Source organism: Anolis sagrei, chromosome 4 (genome assembly GCF_037176765.1).
Source record: "Anolis sagrei isolate rAnoSag1 chromosome 4, rAnoSag1.mat, whole genome shotgun sequence".
Classification (NCBI taxonomy): Eukaryota; Metazoa; Chordata; class Lepidosauria; order Squamata; family Dactyloidae; genus Anolis; species Anolis sagrei.
Window position 1 is genome coordinate 170,943,527 of NC_090024.1, and position 24,445 is coordinate 170,967,971.

The window sequence follows — 24,445 nt, forward strand, 5'->3', positions numbered from 1 at the left end:
AAGCCCAGCTGCCCCTTGGGTTCAGACACTGGTTTATATAGGATAACCAGGAAGCCCCGCCTCCCAGCAGTTATTTTTTAAACTCAGGAAGCCCCGCCTCTCAAAGAAAGCAGCCCTGAAAGCTGTTAAATTCAAACAAAGCTTACCCTGAAGCAGAAGGAAACAAAATGGGTTCCTGCTTCCTCAACTTCTGTGGAAAGCCCAGCTGCCCCTTGGGTTCAGACACTGGTTTATATAGGATAACCAGGAAGCCCCGCCTCCCAGCAGTTATTTTTTAAACTCAGGAAGCCCCGCCTCTCAAAGAAAGCAGCCCTGAAAGCTGTTAAATTCAAACAAAGCTTACCCTGAAGCAGAAGGAAACAAAATGGGTTCCTGCTTCCTCAACTTCTGTGGAAAGCCCAGCTGCCCCTTGGGTTCAGACACTGGTTTATATAGGATAACCAGGAAGCCCCGCCTCCCAGCAGTTATTTTTTAAACTCAGGAAGCCCCGCCTCTCAAAGAAAGCAGCCCTGAAAGCTGTTAAATTCAAACAAAGCTTACCCTGAAGCAGAAGGAAACAAAATGGGTTCCTGCTTCCTCAACTTCTGTGGAAAGCCCAGCTGCCCCTTGGGTTCAGACACTGGTTTATATAGGATAACCAGGAAGCCCCGCCTCCCAGCAGTTATTTTTTAAACTCAGGAAGCCCCGCCTCTCAAAGAAAGCAGCCCTGAAAGCTGTTAAATTCAAACAAAGCTTACCCTGAAGCAGAAGGAAACAAAATGGGTTCCTGCTTCCTCAACTTCTGTGGAAAGCCCAGCTGCCCCTTGGGTTCAGACACTGGTTTATATAGGATAACCAGGAAGCCCCGCCTCCCAGCAGTTATTTTTTAAACTCAGGAAGCCCCGCCTCTCAAAGAAAGCAGCCCTGAAAGCTGTTAAATTCAAACAAAGCTTACCCTGAAGCAGAAGGAAACAAAATGGGTTCCTGCTTCCTCAACTTCTGTGGAAAGCCCAGCTGCCCCTTGGGTTCAGACACTGGTTTATATAGGATAACCAGGAAGCCCCGCCTCCCAGCAGTTATTTTTTAAACTCAGGAAGCCCCGCCTCTCAAAGAAAGCAGCCCTGAAAGCTGTTAAATTCAAACAAAGCTTACCCTGAAGCAGAAGGAAACAAAATGGGTTCCTGCTTCCTCAACTTCTGTGGAAAGCCCAGCTGCCCCTTGGGTTCAGACACTGGTTTATATAGGATAACCAGGAAGCCCCGCCTCCCAGCAGTTATTTTTTAAACTCAGGAAGCCCCGCCTCTCAAAGAAAGCAGCCCTGAAAGCTGTTAAATTCAAACAAAGCTTACCCTGAAGCAGAAGGAAACAAAATGGGTTCCTGCTTCCTCAACTTCTGTGGAAAGCCCAGCTGCCCCTTGGGTTCAGACACTGGTTTATATAGGATAACCAGGAAGCCCCGCCTCCCAGCAGTTATTTTTTAAACTCAGGAAGCCCCGCCTCTCAAAGAAAGCAGCCCTGAAAGCTGTTAAATTCAAACAAAGCTTACCCTGAAGCAGAAGGAAACAAAATGGGTTCCTGCTTCCTCAACTTCTGTGGAAAGCCCAGCTGCCCCTTGGGTTCAGACACTGGTTTATATAGGATAACCAGGAAGCCCCGCCTCCCAGCAGTTATTTTTTAAACTCAGGAAGCCCCGCCTCTCAAAGAAAGCAGCCCTGAAAGCTGTTAAATTCAAACAAAGCTTACCCTGAAGCAGAAGGAAACAAAATGGGTTCCTGCTTCCTCAACTTCTGTGGAAAGCCCAGCTGCCCCTTGGGTTCAGACACTGGTTTATATAGGATAACCAGGAAGCCCCGCCTCCCAGCAGTTATTTTTTAAACTCAGGAAGCCCCGCCTCTCAAAGAAAGCAGCCCTGAAAGCTGTTAAATTCAAACAAAGCTTACCCTGAAGCAGAAGGAAACAAAATGGGTTCCTGCTTCCTCAACTTCTGTGGAAAGCCCAGCTGCCCCTTGGGTTCAGACACTGGTTTATATAGGATAACCAGGAAGCCCCGCCTCCCAGCAGTTATTTTTTAAACTCAGGAAGCCCCGCCTCTCAAAGAAAGCAGCCCTGAAAGCTGTTAAATTCAAACAAAGCTTACCCTGAAGCAGAAGGAAACAAAATGGGTTCCTGCTTCCTCAACTTCTGTGGAAAGCCCAGCTGCCCCTTGGGTTCAGACACTGGTTTATATAGGATAACCAGGAAGCCCCGCCTCCCAGCAGTTATTTTTTAAACTCAGGAAGCCCCGCCTCTCAAAGAAAGCAGCCCTGAAAGCTGTTAAATTCAAACAAAGCTTACCCTGAAGCAGAAGGAAACAAAATGGGTTCCTGCTTCCTCAACTTCTGTGGAAAGCCCAGCTTTTTGGAGTTTTTCTGGTATTTCTTTCTGCTTCCAGATTTTAGCAAAGACAATTCTGGTGGCCGTCGTCAAATATGTAAACAAAATATCTTCATTCGCATCCAATTTTATACCGTTATCTACAATTCCCAATAAATAGTATTCAGGTTTTCTTGGGAATTTCTTATTAAATATTATTTGCATTTCTTCATGTATATCTTTCCAATATTTCTGAGATTCTATGCTGCTCCACCATAAGTGGAAAAAGGTCCCATCGTGTTCATCACATTTCCAACAAACTTCGGATACATTCTTATACATACAATTTAATTTTACCAGAGTCATGTACCACCTATGAAACATTTTCATCCAGTTTTCCTTTAAATCCATTGCATAGGTGTACTTAAGTTTTTTCTTCCACATTATTTCCCAGTCACACATTGCTACCGGTCTTTTAAAACTTTCTGCCCATTTTATCATACATCCTTTTATTATTTCAGTCTCCATAGACCATTCTAGTAGTTTGTCATATAGTTTTGTTATGCATTTCATTTCTGTTTTTAAAAAATTGTCCCAGAACACTTCTTTAATTTGAAAACCTTGTTTTATATCCTGGTTGTATTGTTCCTTTATTTGTAGATAATGTAACCACGTAATTTTTGGGAAACTCTACTTTAATTAGACCTTTCGCTACAGCATCTAGCGACAATAATATTCTATGCCCCATCCTTTCAAGTGCTAAAAGTTTTATTCATGGGCAGTTTGTGGTTGCAGAGATATAGTGACCCCCAGAACTGTGAAATCCAAATCCAAAATATTTCTTACCTTTACTCAAGGGAAAAATGTCTTTTTAGCAATTCACTAGATCCCCCAGGTGATGCTTTGATGTGCTTTCCCACAGAATTTACAGTACAGTTAATTTTGAGGACTGAACACCTTTCTAGAGACAATTCCTATGGTCCTCCAATGCAACTCTGTTGTACACTGGGCAATAAGCTAATAATGTACATAACAAGGATATTCTTTTCTGACTCCTTGTTATGCACATATTAACTAATGTTGTTCTTATAGTGCTCATTTTGTTTGAAGGGCCAAACAGGGCAGGTCAAAAACATTTTTATGTCTGAAGTAAAAAACAAATTGTGCCTTCTCTGTTTTTAGCTAAAGATCCACCCCCCCCCCCCCAAGCTAATCACCTTTATGGCTGGGAATATTTTGTCTTCTATTTCCATTACTGAGAAACATCCAAGCAAGGAAGTAATATTTATAACAGTCAAGGAAAACGCTGTTTCCTTTTTCTTCCGGAAACAGTGGTTATTCTCAGTGCTTTCACAGTGGAAGGAGAAATTAAAATAACGTATTTTTTTGGCTGTATTATTTTTATTCCTGGAAATTGATCATCCCAGAGTCAAAACATCATCACAGCTTTTGCAATTTGGTGACCTTTGTAAAATAGTAAAATGTCAGGTGGGAACAAGATTGTTTATGGACCATTGGGAGGTAGCCCATGGTAGTTTACTTGAGTCCCTGACAGCAGTATTTGACTTTAGCAACCAAGAATGTCATCTTCTCTGAAATGCACTGAAAACATATTAAGGAATACATTATTTAAATCTGGCACTACATTATTTAAGGTCCCATCTACACTGTCATATAATGTAGTTTCAAATTGCATTATATGGCAGCATAGAAACAGAAGGCTTGTCTATATGAATTTTTGAAGAAAAAAACAAACAAACCTGTGCACACCTTGAATCTAGACCTGTAAGTCTATACAACACTTCCAGTAATTATCCTGAGTTTTTAGCCATTCATTGAACTTTGATAAAGTTTAAGGAAAGTCAGGATACTCCACTATGTACAAACTTCAGAGTATTCTCAGGCTTTGTGGCATCTGGATAACTAGAAGAGGTCTGGGTTGCTGGGTTTTGAGCTGTATGGCCATGTTCCAGTAGCATTTTCTCCTGGCATTTCACCTGCATCTATGGCAGGCATCTTCTGAGGTTTGTTCAGACCTCTGAAGATGCCTGCCATAAATGCTGGTGAAACATCAGGAGAGAATGCTATTGGAACATGGCCATTCAGCCCAAAAAACGGCAACCCAGTGATTCTAGCCATGAAAGCCTTCGACAACACATAGAAGAGGTCTCTTTTGGTTTGATCCATTGTCCAGATGTACACCACCACCACTGGTGCCATTTCGGCTTCCCCAAGTTGATCAACATAGGAGAAGTGGAAGAAGCATCCAATGTCACCATCACTGCTAAGGAGCTCTCTGAGAGTGCCTGGCCACTACCAGTAATGTCTGTTGAGATTAGAATGGGTCACCTGCATGATTGTATTATGACCTAAGCAGACATGAAAGGTGATTGCCAGACACTCACGAGGAGCTCCTTGGCCAATTAGAGTGGCCCAGGCAACACTGAGGACAAGGTGACACCCAACAGTATCGATGTGGTCTCAACCAGGGCACTAGTAACAGGGCACTGCTTTGTATGTGAGAGATCACCATCACAATCACCCTGGGTCCAGTCCAGAACATAATATTTCTGACTGGTCCTGGAATTAAGTGACTGGTGTTGATACAGCCTGAGAGTTGTAGTGGTAAGGTGGACGGGGGCACAGGGTCAATTATCAGTGTAATCAGATGGAAAGGCTCAAGCATCAACTGGCAACTGCGTAGACTAGATTGAAGAAAGAGAAACTACATTTTAATAAGAGGTGGTAACATCCACCAACGTAGGTGTGAATATCCAACTGTCAACATTCATAATTATAGTCTCCAAAACTATGATTCTATGATTCTATTCCCCCGCAGGACTGTGCAAAAATGCAGGCAGCTGTCTTGAACCACTTCCACACAACCAGTAATTTCAGTTTAGGTTTCTACCAGCTGGAGATGTCTTAGAAATCTAATTAGTTTTAAAAGCTTGTTCTCAAGAGCAAGTCACTCCTAAATAGGAATAGTTTGTAACAATTGATTGAAAATTCCAGTCCCCACCCTAACTACTGAGAGGATTGCAGCTAAGCTCAGAGGGAAATCTGAAAGCCTTGGCAGATGATATAATCTTCTCTGCTAATCAGAAGGTGCTGGCATTTTTTTACGCTAGTGTGCCTTGGCTCTGCTACTTTAGTGGCTTCATCTGTTTGGTCACTCAGGTCTATTGTGTTAAATACACTGATTCAACACAATCCATTTTTACAGGAAGATCAAACTGCCTGACATAGACCCCATATACACTGCAGTTTGAGAATGCAGTTTAACTACATTTAACTGGATTATGTGAGTCTACGCTGCCTTATAATGCAGTTTAATGCATTGAAACGGCATTCTGGAAGAGAAATATCCTAGGTCCTACTGTCCATGATAGAATGGTACAGAATACAAATCTACTTAGACAATCCTTAAGATTGAAGCTCTATTCAGACAGTATTTTGACTCAACGTGGGGAGATAGGAGCAACAAAGCTGACTCCTTCCCTTCATCACTTTCTCATCCTGAAGTAAAGATGCTGGAAAATGATGACTTTTGCTCTTGCAGAGTCTTACTGCAATGTATCCTTCCTAACCTGTCACTTTCCACATGAGGAAAGCAATGATGAAAGGCACCTACGAGCTGCTGGTGACTGGTATCTTCCGAGTTAATGGGATGATAGATACAGGGTGAGGCAGCATAACTTCCTTTTTTAAAATGCGCGCCATTCAGTCGGTTGAAGACATAGCGGAGCGCTAGTGATCTCGTTCGAGAGGCGGGAGTAAAAAGTTTTGTCCTGACACAGTTCAGTCGCCATCATGTGTTGGAACAGTGAAGAGTGTGCTTTTGCCATTGAGGCCTACTTTTTGAGCAGATTTGGAGTGGCCGGCCCACTCTCCAGATTTGGCCCCTTGTGATTTTTTTCTATGGGGTTTTTTGAAATCCTGTGTTTATGTGAACAGCCTTACTGAAAGGCTGCTCTCGTGACTGTTAATTTTGAAACCTTCTTATAAAATGTGCAACGTGGCAGTGTGAGTGAATAAGAGCCACAACTTTTAAGTTTTCATTTTGCTGCATATTTAAGTACTCAGCCTTTGCATTAACAAATAACAGATTTGTACGTTTAATTGCCTTGGGAGGAGCAGGATTCTGAAAATAAAGCAGAAAACAATAGAAACCTTGGCTCACACACACATGGGCAAAAACATGATGTAGAATTCTTTCCACAATCACACAATTCTGAGGAGCCCTTTTGAACTCTGTATGGAATTCCAACTCCCTTTGAGAACAAGGGATGGTTAGCTTGGCAGGATCTGTGTTTTCTATAACTTGGACCTGCATGTGCTTAGAAAGTTACCTGCTAAAAATAAGTAACTACATTTCTTGTTCAAAGGAACCGAAAGCAGTTACATACTGTTATACTTGCATTTTAAAACACTTATTGTGCACAATGCAGGCCCGTAGCCGGGGGGGGGGGGGGGCTTGAGGGGCTTCAGCCTCCCCCCCCCCCAAATTCTCAGGGTGGTCTGCTAGAAGGCCTTTTGTTGTTGTTCATTCGTTCAGTCGTCTCCGACTCTTCGTGACCTCATGGACCAGCCTACGCCAGAGCTCCCTGTCGGCCGTTACCACCCCCAGCTCCCTCAAGGTCAGTCCAGTCACTTCAAGGATGCCATCCATCCATCTTGCCCTTGGTCGGCCCCTCTTCCTTTTGCCTTCCACTTTCCCCAGCATAATTGTCTTCTCTAGGCTTTCCTGTCTCCTCATGATGTGGCCAAAGTACTTCAACTTTGTCTCTAGTATCTTTCCCTCCAGTGAGCAGTTGGGCTTTATTTCCTGGAGGATGGACTGGTTGGATCTTCTCGCAGTCCAAGGCACTCTCAGCACTTTCCTCCAACACCACAGCTCAAAAGCATCGATCTTCCTTCGCTCAGCCTTCCCTAAGGTCCAGCTCTCACATCCGTAGGTTACTACAGGGAATACCATGGCTTTGACTAGGCGGATCTTTGTTGCCAATCTGATGTCTCTACTCTTCACTATTTTATCGAGACTGGACATTGCTCTCCTCCCAAGAAGTAAGCGTCTTCTGATTTCCTGGCCACAGTCTGCATCTGCAGTAATCTTTGCACCTAGAAATACAAAGTCTGTCACGGCCTCCACGGTTTCTCCCTCTATTTTCCAGTTGTCAATCATTCTTGTTGCCATAATCTTGGTTTTTTTGACGTTTAGCTGCAACCCGGCTTTTGCGCTTTCTTCTTTCACCTTGATTAGAAGGCTCCTCAGCTCCTCCTCGCTTTCGGCCATCAGAGTGGTGTCATCTGCATATATGAGGTTGTTAATGTTTCTTCCAGCAATTTTCACCCCAGCTTTGCATTCATCCAGCCCCGCACATCGCATGATGTGTTCTGCATACAAGTTAAAAAGATTGGGTGAGAGGATGCAGCCTTGCCGTACGCCTTTCCCAATCTTGAACCAGTCTGTTGTTCCATGGTCAGTTCTTACTGTTGCTACTTGGTCCTTGTACAGATTCTTCAGGAGAGAGACAAGGTGGGTTGGTATGCCCATCCCACCAAGAACTTGCCACAATTTATTATGATCCACACAGTCAAAGGCTTTAGAATAGTCAATGAAGCAGAAGTAGATGTTTTTCTGAAACTCCCTGCCTTTCTCCATTATCCAGCGGATATTGGCAATCTGGTCTCTCGTTCCTCTGCCTTTTCTAAACCCAGCTTGAACATCTGGCAACTCTCGCTCCATGTATTGCTGGAGTCTTCCTTGCAGGATCTTGAGCATTACCTTACTGGCGGTGATCCTTTGCTGGAGTAGAAGGCCTTACTGGTACATTATTTAAACTGTTATGTTATTTATTTGTCGTGTCAGAGCAACCAGTCCATTATATATTACATTTCTAACAGAACAAGCAAACAGACAGAAAAATACACAACTTGTGAGTTTGGTAGTTGGTTAAATGTCCTTTGACCAGTATCTGGCCACTTGGAGTGCCTCTGGTGGTGCTGCAAGAAGGTCCTCCATTGTGCAACTGTTATGTTTATTCATATCATGATCTGATCACCATGCTCAATCTATCCCATATGCATGGGGGTATTGGGATAATGATACAAAAGGTTTGCTAGGGTAGATCCTGAGCCCACCCCCTGAATCAAACTCAGCCCCCCTCCCCCGAATCAAAATCCTGGCTACGGGCCTGTGCACAAGTAATAAAAATGTGATTTTCAGTGCTTTTTCAAGATATTCTTCGTTTTGCAGCACAAAGTATAGCGCTTGACCATGTTATATTACTTATCCATCATTTAGTGAGGGAACACTTTGTAGAAATAGTAGTAGCTACAGCTAGAATCATGTATCACAGCTACAATTACATAATCTGGAGTAATTACATAATACACTCATTCATATTACATTTTCATGATCCCTAAGTAGTTTGTCCTTTAGAAACCATAGAGAGACCTTAAAAGTCCACAAGTCTACTCTTACTGGGAAGAAGCCACTGTGTGATGAAGGTCTGTTTCCTTGTCACTTGGGAGCCACCAAACTCCTTTTTCATGAATGACATCTAATATGAGGGGAAATTGCAACAAGTTTCTGCTTATGCGTTGGACATTGCTCATGGGAAGGAGTGAAAATATCAGCCGTCTACTTTCTGAGTGACAGGGAAGCGAATCCCCACTGATTTCAGCAGCCTGGTAAGTTAGGATTGAGGGTTGGGAGTCGGGGGTCTTCCAAGATTCATTATGTAGCACTGTATTTTGGTGCTACATAGTATGTAAGTGTATTACAGGATTCCAGTCCGTACCTTTAAAAGTTACCTTTACACATTAAAAAATAATAATACATTTAGTTATACGTTAGTAGTTACAACTATAATGCTTATTATTTATTTGCCACTTTTTTGTATTTCTGGAGGACGGTAATGTAGTGAATGTTGAGCACTTGCAATGACCTCATCAGATGGGGCAATTTGCCCATCATATGCCACTTGCTCTCCCCTTTCACCACGGAGCCCATTACACAATGTACACCTAACTTCCAACCAGGCTCTGTGGTGAAAAGGGTGAGCAAATGGCATACACTGCAACAGCGGCTTCCCATGTTGCCTTTGGAGCAATGGGAGGAAGCTGGGTGGCAATGCTGCCCCACGTGGAATGGGGGCAGAAGTAAGTTGGGTGATGTTGGAAATGGAGTGACAGGTTTTCAACGCACCATGTCTGGACCCAGTGGATTTGCCATAATGCATGATAAATACCAATGTCAATGTGGTGAGGTCATTAGACTCTTTACTATAGGAAGGGCATTTTGCACCACAAAAAACTGGAACTTTCAATGGGTTTATCACTCCAGTCACTAGAGAAAACTACGCAGTTTGCCTGCTTATTGCCTTTCTTTAATTCAGCATTATTTAGCTCACATTATCTGTGAAACATAAAAACTGTTACTGTATAAGCAAAGAAGCTCCTGAAGTTTTGAGAACATTGAAGCATTTATGAACTTACAAGAGAGTAGGACTGTTGCTATTTACAAAATGGTGAAATATATGCTTTATTTTCCTGTTGCAAACAAGAGGTAGGCAGAAGTGGGAATTGTGTACCTTGTGGGTCCCACCTGTACCTTGAGAACTCTCAAGATTTTTCAAATCTTTTACCCATTTTTTTGGCATGGCAGAAGTAGGAATTATACAAGCCAGTGATTCTTAAAATCTAGTTCTCCGTGTGTTTTATAGTTTAACTGTCAGAGGCCTCAGTTGCTTTGGTCAGTGATTTGGGATTCTGGGAGCTGAAGTCCAAAACAGCTGGAAGATCAAAAGACTGGGCTTAAAAATGATGTTTTAATAGTGTTCAAGTCCACTTGTTGGGAACGGATCAAGACATTCCAACTTCTTTACCCCATCCTGAAACAGCAATTTCCTTCCTTTTCAAAGCAATCAAAATCAATGAAATATCAAGAGCCCAAAGTGGCAACCACAATGGGCTCTGCAATCCACCAGGGGTGCAGAAAAGCCAAAAATGATGGCATTCTCTCTGGGGTTCAAAGTTTACCCATCCTGACCTCAGGCCTGCTCTGAGTGAGATGAATATCCTGATATCACTGTATGAGCTCCAGTGAGATCCTGCAAACTGTTCTTCCTTATTTTACAAGATAACAATATGCAACATCGTGATCTGAAAACCAGTTCTTCATTTCCCTCCCACTGGCTGATCTGGGTAACATTTTGGTTGAAGAAGAGCTCTGAAGATACTGCAACTACATTTCTTGTGCCTGTTTAGTTGTCTAAAAATGAGTATCACCACAAAATGGGTTTTGTGTTTACTTTCCCCTTGTGACTAACAAGACTACAGCTGCTCTTTCGAACAATCAAATCAGCCTCAATCTGACACATGAAAGGAGAACATCAGACGCTGAAGAGAAAGCACCATAACAAACTCCAGCACTGAGAAGCAGGTTGTTCTCGGGGAAAAGGCAATTCCTGGCAAATTAGTTAAGGAAACTCCCTGAAGCAGTTTCTAAGAGCTGGTGTAAGGTGATTTATACCAGTCACAGCTGGCTCTAAACTGAAGGCTCTGCTTTTACTGTCTGGTGTAATTATGGGGCTGGAGGCAGAGAGACAATCTTGCTTCTGGCATATCTCTAGAACTCGTAGAGAACATGCAGTTTACACACAAATGTTAAGGTGCTGAATAGGCATTTCTCTGTTTCTAAGCCAATTTCCACGTGGTCTTTCACTTGCTTGCTCATGAGTAGGTTACCATCACTTTCTCCTTTTAAAATGCTGAGGTCCAGGTGAGGAAAAAACCTCAAGTCCTTAGGAGAATAATCTTAGCAAACCCCAGTCTGAATGCAAACTGTCAAAGTTCAACTTGTGATCCATGTCACTCCGGGGGATCTATCCCACTTGAAATGTAATACAGATCTGAAATTGCTAGGCTTATAAGTAGGACTATTCTGTGGGCTATACCAAAGATCTAGTAAATGGAATTCAAACCATACATTTAAAGACATTAGAAATAGAAATAAAAGAAAAGTCACAATTCTAAATCATCCTGGGTGTGTGTAATATGAGTATTAGTTAAAGACAAGATCAGGTGTTGTACAAGAGGAGAAAGAAGACATTCCTCTGTATGCACCTCCCTCAGGTCAAATCAGAAGGACATTAATTGGCAGGATGAACCAAGAATGTGGTGGCAAGTATTTTGATGTCATGCTCACATATACACTGGCAAACTCTGAGATGGGCTATTAAGGATGTTTATCACTGGTCAGGAAAGGCTGGAGGGCAGAAAAGGTGTCATTTCCCCTCTTCCAAGACTTAGACAGATTTAGCACCTACAACAACCTTGTCTTTGTGTGTTTGGAAGAAATGCATGGGGGGGGGATGTGTGCTGTTTACCTTAAGATAATGGAATGGAAGAGTCTTTGCTTACACATAGTTCTTAAATTTCTTCAAGGATTCTACCTAGGCCACCTAGATGCATCTATTTGTGTCTGGGGAATAATAACAAAACACACACAGAGAGGGCAAGCACGATAGCCATAAATATACTATAAATAGTGAGCAACAGGCAGCTTAGGAATCATGGAAGGAAATGCACAACATAAACCAGTCAATCATAAAAAGAAAAGAAAGGAAAGGAAAGGGAAAGAAGAGAAAAGAAAACAATGTAAAATGTTCCAAGCATGTGGACAAAAAGAGAAGAAAAAAGCCAAAATGGGATAGAAGAAGAAACCAAAGCTGGGGTGGAATGTGTAGGACAAAGAAGATTAAAATGAGCAAAATGCTGTGAATGATGGACCACATAGGAAAAAATCAAAAGGAGAAGTGAGATCTTGGTAAAGTGAGCAGGCATTGTAGCAATCATGAATAGAAAAATGCATCAATTGAAAAGAAAGATATTGAGGTCTGCAACATATTTAAGAAATGAAATTGGGGAAGAAAAATGAGAACTGAGGACTCTAGTGATGGGCTTTTAATGTACTAAATGTGAAAAATAATACCATCTTGATTCCATTTTAAGAATCTTAGTTTTTAAGGGCTTGTCTCTTATCTTTGTGGCCCCCTGGCGATGCAGCAGGTAAAACCACTGAGCTGCCAAACTTGCTGACCAAAAGGTCGGCATTTCAAATCTGGGGAGCGGTGTGAGCTCCCGCTGTTAGGCCTAGCTTCTGCCAACCTAAAGTTCTAAAACATGCACATGAGAGTATATCAATAGGTACCACTTCGGCGGGAAGATAATGGCACTCCATGCAGTCGTGTTGACCACATGACCTTGTCCATGTCTACGGACAAGGCTGGCTCTTTGGCTTAGAAATGGAGGTGGGAACCACTCCCAAGAGTTGGACATGACTAGATTTAATGTCATGGGAAAGTTCTTTTTTACCTCTTCTTTTTAATCTAAACTGCCTATTTTGGCAGCTAAATGTAGGGAGAGTCAAAAGTGTAATTCATAAATAAGAGCAACTACACACAATGTGAAAGAGCTGTGATTTAGTTTCCCTATGTCTTTTGTTTTACTTGTGAGCAGACATGTAGAAGAAGGCTGGCAATTTGATTAGAAAAACTGAGGGGTTTAACCCTTCAGCTGCACCATATGTCAATTGAATTTACACTTCTATTCTGATCCTTAATGGAGTACAGATAGTACAACTAAGATATATATCTTCCCTTAGGATAATAGTAGTATAAAGGGTATTTTAACCCAGGAAAATAATGTTTTTGAAGAATGCCGTCCCCTCTGAGTGTTGCTAGTAGAAGGTGGGTTGCTGACCAAAAGGTCGGCATTTCAAATCTGGGGAGCGGTGTGGTATAGTGGTTAGAGCGGTGTGGTATTATGGTATAGTGGTTAGAGTGCTGGGTTTTGGCTTAGGAAATCTGAATTCCAGTTTCCACTCAAGCATGAAATTCACTGGATGACCTTGGGTTGGCCATTTTCTCTGAGCCTAAATGACATCACCAGGAGCCAGCATAGTGTAGTGGTTTGATTGTTGGACTACAACTCAGAAAATGAAGGCTTGATTCCTTACTTGGCCTCGGAAATCCACTCGGTAACCTTGTGTAAGTCACACACACTTAGCCCCAGAAAACCTTGTGATAGGTTTGCCATAAACTAGGAACAACCTAAAGGTGCAAACAGCCACCCAGAAGGCTACATCATCAGGTTGAAGCAACAATGGTTTGTTGTAAAGACCAAGCAAAGAGGTTAAGTACAGTTATCACCACATTTAGCTCATTGGAAGAAGACAGATTATAAACGACTCTAAAAATAAATGAAGTAAATAATCAAAACTCATTTGAGAAAGTAGAAGATTCCAAAAGGAATACATTTAATTTAACTGTTTCTGAATTCAGATTATGCTGTGGGTCATCTGAGATTGTTCAAATCAGAAGGTGGGATGATAATATTAACAAGAAGATAAACAACGATGTACAGACAGAAAGAAAGGAACTGCACAAATCAATATTAAGCATTTAAGTGGGTGAACAAAACTTTGCTTTCACAATTTTTCCCTAAATCTTTGTGCAATACTATTCTACCATTAATGAACCTGGCCCTTATCTTATCCCTCCCCTATTAAAACATGCACACACACCAAGACTTGAGGGATTCTTTGTTCTCTCATATTGATGTTATTTTCGTATGCCTTGGCATTTTCAGGGAATTGACTTGTGAGAAGGAAGAAATGGAGGATGTGAACTCCCACAGCCAACACAAAGAAAGGGAAGAGTAAGTATTAAACGTTCTGCTGAAAAGCTACTCAGGAAAATAGAGACTGCCATAAAAGTTAAAAATAATGTAAGTCAAGGGTGGGATATGAACCTTCTCATGGTTGGACTGGAGGAGCAATTACTCTGGTTTGGTAATATGAGCCAGTGTAATTTGCCTCTGGATTTTGCAATGCTCTGAATTTTGCAATGACATTTTCCACTCAAAATAAACAAAAACTTGTATCTAAAGAGGTACTTTAAAGCAAATGTATAGAAAGTTTATGTACTGAGGAAAACAGCATTCAACAAAGTGCATGGTAGTAGATGTTTGCAAACAAGAATTGCTGACAAAAATGCTAATGGTTTTTGTACATACTAATAAAAGCCAAGCTCTCTTGATCCCACATCCAAAAAATATGAGAAGAAAAATAATTAGGGGAAGTTGTTGCTGTTGTTTCCAGTTTGGGAACATGGCAGCTTACAGTAGTTAAACATAGTTTTAAAATACACAGCATACAGATGTTAGAAAGACATGTTTTAGTAGTAGTAGTAGTAGCAGCAGCAGCAGCAGCAGCAGTAGCAGTATTTCTTACCCGCTTGTCCTCACAGCGGGTTGCAACATTGCTAAAACACATAATCATTTAAAAATACACAGAATGCACATATTAAAACATATTTCAATAAAATATATATTAAAATACAAAAAAGGAAGACATAGGAGTGGAAGTTTAGCATTCATTTTAATGGTTCAACTCCCATAATTTACCAATCAACTTTCTAATTGGGAAAATATAGGGTTTGTATATCAGAAAGTAACTACCAAGTTTTGTTCATCTTTATCCCAGGATAAACTAGTATGGTGTACTGGTGTGTCTAATACTTTAGTTTGAATTTGCACTTAAGCCTGGGAACTCATAGAGTGACCTTGGACAACTCACAGTTTCTCAACTTGGAGGAAGGCAAAGCCAACAAAGACAACCCTCCCCTGAAGAACTCTTGCCAGGAAAACCCATGATAAGTTTGCCTTAGGTTGTTATAAGTCATAAGTGACTTGAAGGCACACAGCAACAAATTATACATGGGCCTACCTATGTGAAAAACAGCAGCACTTCAAACAGCTATGAAAGTTTCAGGAGCCTTGTTTTTTGCTTGTGACCTATTCAGCATTGATCTCATGGAATCAGCTATCATGATGTTATGTGATTTCAGCTCCACTAGAATCATGGGTTCAGGGCTGAGAGTATACAGCTTCCCAGAAGGCCAAATGAGATACAGATAAGTTGAAGGCAAAATCAAAGGCTTTATTCTCAATGGCCATAGAGGAGAAAGCCCTTCAAAGAACTGACATTCTGCAATAGTGAACTCAGAGTATTTTTATTTCAGTTATTCAAGAAACCTTCACCAGATACATATTGGCTGAAAAACTGTCCAGATAGGATCTGCACCCTGAGTGACTCAGGACTCCATCCAATGTCATCACTGGTTGGCTCTTCATGATGGTGGGAAAATTAATAAATTGTCATTGGAGCATTTGAAATGCCAGTTTGTTTATTGATTCACCTTTGAGAGGGGTGCAATCAGAAAGAAATGTGGTGTGACAATTGCCAATGATGGGCATAAAGGTTGGGCTCCGGTGACACAATAGGATTAGTACACGATGGGTGCATGAAGGTGATGACCATTTCAATGGGTGTTGTGAAGGTGAGGCTGGCATGAGGCATGGGATATGGATCACTCCCACTGATAGCCCTGATCATATCAGGGGAAACAGGAAATGGGGTGCAGGAGTTCTGACACTAGTTTCATGATGTGCTCCCCTCACATATCCCAGACCATTGTGAAGTGATTATGGAGATTTTAAGGGATTGTTTCCTGGCATCCAGCATTCCAAAATCATTTCATAAAGCGATGACTTCAGGGCAAAGGAGTGTGTGCTCACTGTATATCAATCAGAGCCATGTCTATAGATGTGTGTCTATAGATGTGTGTGTATGTGTGTCTGATTTCTCTATTATAATGTTTGCTCAAGTACTCCCTTAAGTTTTTGAGACATGCAAAAATATTGCATTACAAAAGCATGAAGTCTACCATCTTTAGCCTGACACCTGCTACATTCATGAAAATGCCATGCAAATTAATGCATATTAATGATATGGATTCATGACATGCAAATCATCCCATCATATTCCATGATTGCTCTGTCCCTTAGCTCTTGCAGCCTAAGACCACCATGCTTCATCCCTTGCAGTGTCATATGTTTTAACAATATCTGAACACAAGGTTTAATGAAGAAACAAGCTGTTAAAACAGATGGTGTCTTGGAGGTCAGACCTTTCCCAAAGTACAACACCAAACTGTTTAGCTCAATACCATGTTAACTAATAGAAAACATTACATGTTCAGAGTTGGAGTCAGGTTCATTTCAGGAGTCTTACAAACATGGGAAGGCAATTTGTTCAAAGACTTCAGTCCATCTCCATTGTTAGGTACTGAGCATAAGAAAGTTGCAAAATCACATTTTGATTTTCAGAATAATTCATCTAGCAAAATGCTCATGTTTAATATTCACTGGTAGTTTCCACATCAGAATGTAGTATGTTCATTCTCTGTTTAAACTTTGAACTTTAAAAGAACTATCCAAGTTGCTAAACTTAATTTCAAAAGAGCCTCAATATACTGGATAAATCCAATAAATAGAGGTGGGAATCATGCAGCCCTACATATGTTCCTGAACTGCAACTCACAGCCATTAGTGAGAAATGTTGGGGGTTGCAATTCAACAATATCTGGAGAGCCACACAGTTCGCACCCATACATTATCCTTCCAGGTTTTTTTTGGGGGGGGGGGTTGTCGTGTCAGGAGTTGCTCCTGTTGTGAGAGAATTGGCCGTCTGCAAGGACATCACCCAGGGGACGCCCGAGTGATTTTTGATGTTTTTATCATCCTTGTGGGAGGCTTCTCTCATGTCCCCGCATGAGGAGCTGGAGCTGATAGAGGGAGCTCATCCGCCTCTCCCCGGATTCGAACCTGTGACCTGTCGGTCTTCAATTCTGCCAGCACAGGGCTTTAACCCACTGCGCCACCGGGGGCTCCTATCCTTCCAGGTGAAATGGTGGACCCATCGCTCTACTGATAAGGAAGCTACTGGCCATTATTGCTAATATTCTTATTTATATTGCATTGTATCTGAGGCCTCCTCTGGTCTTTGAGAAGCTCATCTTGATGCCTTTACACCCTGTCTGATGATCACTGTTGCTTAAATGGTGTTGGTGGCCAGTAGTGTTTCAATGGGAAAGCACTAACTTTGTACACAAAAATGTCTAGGTTCAATCCAGACAATTAAAAGAGTTATGCCTAGGAGAGAATTTGGAAAGTCATTATGGGCTCAAGGAGAATCACTAAGAGAAAAAGAATGATGGTCTAATCCAGCATAAAGCAACTTCGCAAATTCTTATTTATGTACCTAGATGTTTTGGTGTTACTTTCAAATGCTAGTAAGTGCTAAAATCAGCTGTCTTGTGAATTCTAATCTTATAGGAATGTTAAGTCAATAAGTTCTGTATTCATTTCAGTTCAGCAGGCCTTGTTCTCAAAACAGAGGAATGAAGAATCTTGTGGCACGTTGAAAACAAACACTGAAACCACTGTACCACTCTGTCTGTGAGATTTACTCACAGCTAGTTATGTTTGCCTAAGATGGCAGCTTTTTTGAAGGGCAAGATTTCATGCACAATGCACTTTGATGCACGATGGCCAAGATCTACATATTAGAATTAATGCAGTTTGACACCACTTTAAATGCCTGATTGAATGCTATGGAATGGTCAACCTCCTCCTGTCGTGCTAAAGGACCTAGAGATTTCTAGAGAGAGCACCTCTCTAGAGAGAACACTTCTTTAGGAATTTCTAGGTCTCCTAGCATGATTCTATGTTAGTTTCCAGTGGAGTACATAGAGTACTGCTAGAAGATCAAGACATTCCTGAAGAAGTGGTCTATCTAAACATTAGCAATTTCTTCTATTTGCCTGTTTTTCATTTTCATGGGGCACCTAATGCTAGCAAATGTTGAAGGCTGACTAAAAGTCTTATGTCTGTAGAGAGAGAAGAAAGGATTTGAAAGAAGAGTGCTGCATTCTTTATGAGACTTATGTGACAATGATCATCAATAGCAGCCACAACAACAAACCATTGTTTCAAATGTGCATAAAGATAAAAGCAATTTTTAATCTCAGGAAAAAGGTTCTTGAAGTCCAGAATTGTAGCATGCTACTCCACATAACTGTGGCTATCCCAGGCCCTGGGATTTTCAGCTTTCCTACAGTCTGCTGATGTCTTGCCTGCTGTGAAGATATTCTTTTTAAGAAACTCTGTGCATATTAATGAAACTCTAATTAAATACCACTGGTTCAGTTATTCCTTTCACACAGATTCATCAAGCAAATTGACCCAAATCCTGCATTTCACTTCTTGATTAAGAGGCAGGGAACAAAACAGTCTTTCTTTTGTTGAGCAATTGACTGTATGAGAATCTATCTACAGAGCCTTGAATTCATTAAAATGGTAAGTAGGTATCCCCCCTCCCCTGCACAGAACATTGTTACTTCTGAATATAAGAAAAGTCCTTGCTATTATTGTTTTAAAATCCCATTAAAAAAATAAAACCTTCACTTAAACACAAAAATGTAGCTTCAAATTCAGAGGGCAACATCCCAAGACCACTCTGGAAACATTATTCATCTTTGGAACACAACAGTGAGTTCAGAGTGTGATGGTTTCTGAAGTGGTTTAGAAGAAGTGTAGTACTCCCTCCCTAATATTGCTCCATGGCATATATTCTCTCAAACATAATAATGATTGTGCCAGCTCTTTCTCCAGGGTCAGAAGGATTATGGTGTCTAGCCAGATCAGAGAGATGGAGAGATTGGGATCTTGGCACTTTCCTCTTACTATGTCTTTTCAGTCTTAAAGAAGATCTCTTGAACATTAAAGGAAAGTTTCAATGTACAGGAAATAATGTTTATAGAACTCTACATTTTTTGTGTCTATTTTACATGTTTAGTTCACACAATATGTTAAAAGGGGCACATATGCACTGCTTGTTGAGGCAGTCAAGATTAATACAAGTCTTTATTGGGGGAATCACATGGCCTTCCAGGCATGACTAGTTTACAACTTCCTACATTATTTGTCTCGACTCCAATTGTCCTGATTTGACAGGGACAGTTCAAATTGATCCTCTGCTGTTTCACTTTTCCAGACGCTTTTAAAATATCATAGTTTCTATTTCCTCCTCTTACTTCTCCCTTTGTCCTTTGTTTTCTTCAATTTCTGCAAATGGAGTGCAAAAGTAATTTGCGCTTAATTAACTCAGCAAGGGAGAGAGAAGAGGAATTGGTGAAATCTTGCCCCTCCTGATAGAAAAGAGAAACTGCTGCACTCTCTCCCAACTTGTATGCTCTTCTTAATAACTTTGCCATCTTGAACAAGTTCTTGTGTTACTTGACCAAAGATCTCCTAGTTTTCATCTGTAAAATACTGGAGAGTATTTATTTATTTAATTATTTCAGACATTTATACTCTGTCCTTCTCAGCCTCCGAGGAGGGGCTCAGAACTGCTTCCAAACAGGCAACAATTCAGTGCCAAGCATGATATAAAACACATAATAAATACTTCCATATACATTAAAATAGTTAAATATATATATATATATATTAGAACTAGTTTGCCAGATTAAAATCACCATATTAAAATTGTCATCCAAAACAGTCCAAGTACAGTCCAATAAAATCTTGTCTTACTATTAAAACAACTATTCTGTAGTCCTATAACAAGGATTTAAGTTTCTTCTGAAAGGTCAGAAGGGAGGGGGCAGATCTAACCTCATTAGGGAGAGAGTTCTACAGCCAAGGGGCCAGCACGGAGAAGGCCCTGTCTCTCATCCCCACCAAACGCAACTGCGATGGTAGTGGGGCCGAGAGCAGGGCCTCCCCAGATGATCTTAAGGTCCTAGATGGTTCATAGAGGGAGATACTTTCAGACAGGTAAAATGCGCCAGAACCGTTTAGGGCTTTATAGGTTAACATCTAGCCCGGAAGCTAATAGGCAGCCAGTGGAGCTAGCGTAGCCAGGGAGTTGTCTGCTCCCTGTACCCCACTCCCGTGAGCAACTTGGCTGCTGATTGTTGGACTAGCTGAAGCTTCCAAGTAATCTTCAGAGGCAACCCCATGTAGAATGCATTGTGTGAACAACAGTAGCCAAGTCAGACCTCCCAAGGTAAGGGCACAGCTGGTGCACTAGTTTTAACCTTATTGATAGTCTAATTCCACTGTTCAATCCCCTATGAGCTCCTCCTCACAAATGTACCTTTTCATTGCTATTGCATCCAGATTTTTATCATTTTATGTCGTGCATTTGGCCTGCCCAATGCGTTTTATTTTTCATTATGTTATTTTGTACTGTTTATTTTACTTGATTGGTTTATTTATTTTATTGTGACTTTATTTTGTTGTTTATATTTTATGTTGCTGTAATGTATCGCTGGGCTTGGCCTCATATAAGCCGCTCCGAGTCCCTTTTGGGGAGATGGTGGTGGGGTAATAATAATAATAATAATAATAATAATAATAATAATAATAATCTTTATTTATACCCTGCTACCATCTCCCGAAGGACCTGGTGTGGATTACATGAGGCCGAACCCACAATACATCAATGATAAAAGCAATAACAACAATTAATACAAACAATAACATAAAACTCATAACAAAAAAATAAACAATAAACAATAGCAATAACACAACGATGTTTAAAACCTATGGCTGGACCAAGTGTAATAATTAAAATTTAAAATAATGCTGAGCATGAACAGATAAAATATAAACTAGGATAGAGTTTTCAGAGAGGGATGGGGTGTGCATACATTCCTAGATCAATAGTAAAGTGCATTTCGAGGACATATTGCTGGGAGTTTCCTTATTCTGGGAAGGCACACTGGAACAACCACGTTTTCAGGCTCCTCCTAAAGACTGCCAAAGTTGGGGCATGCCTGATGTCCTTGGAGAGTGAGTTCCAGAGTTGAGGGGCCACCACCGAGAAAGCCCTCTCCCTCGTCCCCACCAATCACGCCTGTGATGGAGGTGGGAGCGTGAGCAGGGCCTCTCCAGATGATCGAAGAGATCGCCAGGGTTCATACACAGAGATGCAGTCACGCAGGTAGGAGGGTCCCAAACCGTTCAGGGCTTTGTAGGTAAGAACCTGCACCTTGAATTGGGACCAGAAAATGAACGGCAGCCAGTGGAGCTCCTTAAACAGGAGAGTTGACCGCTCCCTGTAAGGAGCACCAGTTAACAACCTGGCTGCCGCCCGTTGAACCAATTGAAATTTCCGGGCCATTTTCAAGGGTGGCCCCACATAGAGTGCATTACAGTAATCCAATCTGGAGGTGATTATTATTATTATTATTATTATTATTATTATTATTATTATTATTATGAAAGCTCCCCTGGCCACTGCCAAGACCTGGGGTTCCAGGCACAGTGATGAGTCCAGGATCACTCCCAAGCTGCGAACCTGCAACTTCAGGGGGAGTGTAAGCACAGGCTGTAACCTATCACAGGCTGTAACCTGGCACTATTTAATTCTACTGGCGCTATGAAAGTATTGACACTATTTAATTATAAGGTCCAGAGAACACAGTCTCTTTCTTACCTTGTTGATGACTTTTCTTCTTGTCTAAGAAGAAAACCAGTTCTCCCTAGCATTAACATTTCTATTCCTATTTGGGATATTCTCTGAACATCTGAAAAAAAACCCTTTGAGTATAGACTCAAAGAGATATCAGATTGGAAATGCCTGTCTTTGAGACAAGAGACTATACCTTTTCCCTATAATGATCAGATAGTAAGGATGTGAACGAGTCTTAACTGAGACCACTAGACACACAGCTGCATATTGCTGACGTGTTTCATACATTTATATGTGAACTGATAATTTGTTTTTAGAGAATTTCATCTTTCTGAATTTGAATATGAACTGATTTGTTCTGCCCCTCCTGGACTAATGTGTGGGTAAGAATGTACAAGCTGTTATTTAGATCCTGTATTGCTATGAAATTTTGATAACGGTATAGACTCAAAGAGATATCAGATTGGAAATGCCTGTCTTTGAGAACAAATATATCTAGAAATGTGTATTTTGACAGGAACATATGTCCAAAGTTCATATTTAAATGTGGATTATCACAAACCAAACTTAATACATAAATGGTATACAATATATCTGAGGATAAATAAATCTTAAGACAAGAACACTGATTGAGCTCTCTTTTAGGGGTATTTGAATGAAAGAGACATTGTTTGAAACAAACATGACTTAAATAGATTAAGCAAATCAACAAAATATTTTATCGGATTTCTTTAAATCCTATGGGATTTCAAAATTCAAACTGAGACACAATATACCAGATGTAACTTTGAAAAAGAAAGCTTGGATTATAGCTACAGTAATCCCCATAGAACCAAAGACAAAGGACAAGAAAAGATTCTGAATGAATGAGACCTACAAACTGAGATTGGATGCCTCTGAGAAAAGAAAAACAAATGTGGCTCCAGCTAGGAGTAATTCCAAATGGACTGACAAAACATTTGAAAGGAATTATCAAAGATAGGATCCCAAGTACACAGTTACAAAGAGTGGCGCTGCCTTGAATGTGCCATATTATCCTACCACACCTCATTGATTTCTAGATTCTTGGATAGAATTCCAAATCACTAGTGGTCCCACTCTTTGATAATATCATGTAGATTGTAAAAATCATATCCATAGTCATAATCACTGTGGTGCTGCCCTCTTCACACATTACAGAGAAGATATCAGGAGTGAAGGATGCTCACAATCTATGCACAGATACATAACGTATAGCCTTATATAGCTTTTAGAGACAAGAGACTATACCTTTTCCCTATAATGATCAGATAGTAAGGATGTGAACGAGTCTTAACTGAGACCACTAGACACACAGCTGCTGTCCATTAGAGTAAACAGTGCTAGGTGAGATTAACAGATAATCTACTCTAGTGTTTAGCAATCTGTTACAATAGATTCAAGGACACTGTTATTGTCATATAATTGGGCCTAAATACACCAAAGGCATTAGATCCTGTCTGAGATGGAAGCTAAGCAGAATCACCTCTGGTTAATTCTTGGATGGGAGACAGGCAATGAATACCAAATGGTGTAGGGTATATTCAGAGGAAGGAACTGGCAATGTATTTGACTTTTCAAGCTAGCTTCTGCTTCTATGAGCAACAGAAGACAAGAAGACCTGACCTGATAGATACCAAAAGCCTATGGACCATTGCTGTTATGCTAAAGTAAGCCACTTTAGAAAATTGTATGTATCAGTGGTGAGATGACAAAGAACCCAATTGCTGACACCAGAGAAAGCTTCTCCTGCTGGCATGTGGACAATTTGAGATATGGCAGGGTGGCTGTGTCTCTTTCCTGTTTCTACACTGCCTGCGGCCATTTCACCCATTCTGTTATACACTCAATGCCGCCACCAAATATCTACTGATATAAATAGATAGACAGACAGACGGAAAACACATTTAGCACAGCTGGTAAATCACCAGCAATTATAAGATCTACCAACTGAAAGGTTGCCAGTTCAAAGCCTTAGGTAGGCACGAACTCCCGACTGTCAGCCCAGCTTACTTTTTACCTAAGCAGTTCGAAAACAGATTGAGCTTTAAGTAGAAAAATTAGATACTGCTAAAACAAGCGGGGGAGATATTTTACAACACCATAAAGAAAAAGATCCAAAAATACCCAGCAACCAAAAGGAATGAGGAAGTCCTGATAGCTCTTCATCATAGAGTATGGCGTGACAGCACCCCCCTGTGGCTGGATTCGAGCACAATCTTCAAGGCGCCAAAATGCTGGATGTCAACACAACATACATCCTTTCTGTTCTATCTGTCTTTGTCCTGTGTATCCAAATTGATCGATCATCTGGAGAGGCCCTGCTCATGCTCCCACCTGTATCGCAAGCGCGATTGGTGGGAATGAGAGAGAGGGCCTTTTTGGTGGTGACCCCTCGACTCTGGAACTCTCTTCCTAAGGACATCAGGCATGCCCCAACCTTGGCAGTCTTTAAGAGGAGCTTGAAGATGTGGTTGTTCCAGTGTGCCTTCCCAGAATAATGTTCCCATAGCACTTTTGTCCTCCAAAGCACTTGATATTGTTTTAAGTCTGCTTGTATGTTTCCACAAACCGCCCCATCACTCTTTTCGCCCATGTCCAGCATTATTTTATAATTTTAATTACATTTGGCCTACCCATAGATTTTAAAGTGTGTTGTCTTATTTGATCATGTTTATGTTATTGTTTTACTGTTTTGTTGCT